Raw genomic sequence first — 1,086 nt, 5'->3', positions numbered from 1 at the left:
TATATATATATATCTATATATATATATATATATATATATTTAAATATCCATATATATGTGTGTATATTTACATGCATATTTCTATGTATATATATGTGTGTGTGTGTGTATGTATGTATGTACGTTTATGTACATATGTGCACACATTCTCGCGCCCGCGCGTGCCTATCTAGTTTTCCTCCAAGAGAAAGGAAATAAATTTATGCCCGTTCTCAAATTCTGTGTGTGTGTGTGTGTAAATATCTGAATGCATGTATGTATGTGCGTGTGTATAAATATATTTCTTCTCTACTTCATTTGAGTGAAATACGAACATGCCATTAATCATACACGCGTGCTCACACACATAGCCACTGGACTCCTCTAAGATCATCATGTCTTTTCATTCTGCAGGATGTTCAAAATCACCTTCCTCGTCAAGCAGGCATGGTGGAGTTACTAATTTTAATTGGCGATGACTCGACCATGAAGCAGGTTGTTACTATGTTACTTGCTACCTCTGGCGCTCACAGCAGGCCAAAGAGAACAACTGGTGCAGTTATCCAACATGCCATCTTCATGGGTTTAAAGCTTATGATATAGGGCAAACATTTGGTGTGTCTTTATGGGCTGAGACACACGAAATTAGATGGCACTGCGAAGTCTGGAGAACCCTTCAGCCATTTTGGCAGTTTCCTGCTTTCTCATACAAGCTCAGTTCTCAAGATAATTTTGTGACTTGGCATATTCTCTAAGAACGAACGGAACATTCTCTTAAGAAAAAAATCCATGTGCTAGTTTGTCAAGCATCTGCCAGGCAATCAAAATTCACAGACGCGCGCGTACTCACAGGCACATGTATGCATACTTGAGTATATATATATATATATATATATACTCTTTTACTTGTTTCAGTCATTTGACTGCGGCCATGCCGGAGCACCGCCTTTAGTCGAGCAAATCGACGCTAGGACTTATTCTTTGTAAGCCTAGTACTTATTTTATCGGTCTCTTTTGCCGAACCGCTAAGTTACGCGGACGTAAACACACCAGCATCGGTTGTCAAGAGATGGGGGGGGGGCAAACACAGACACACACACACACACA

At 39.9% G+C, this 1,086-nt stretch overlaps 1 protein-coding gene across 5 annotated transcripts in view; it reads left to right on the top strand.

Moving 5' to 3' along the window:
* The window catches only part of LOC106874858 (zinc finger protein 83), a 20,983-nt gene that overhangs the window by 9,778 nt on the left and 10,119 nt on the right, over positions 1 to 1,086 (top strand). The window lies entirely within an intron of this gene.

The sequence above is a fragment of the Octopus bimaculoides genome, chromosome 4 (assembly GCF_001194135.2).
Source record: "Octopus bimaculoides isolate UCB-OBI-ISO-001 chromosome 4, ASM119413v2, whole genome shotgun sequence".
NCBI classification, from domain to species: domain Eukaryota; kingdom Metazoa; phylum Mollusca; class Cephalopoda; order Octopoda; family Octopodidae; genus Octopus; species Octopus bimaculoides.
This window is presented reverse-complemented; position numbering and strand designations above follow the sequence as displayed.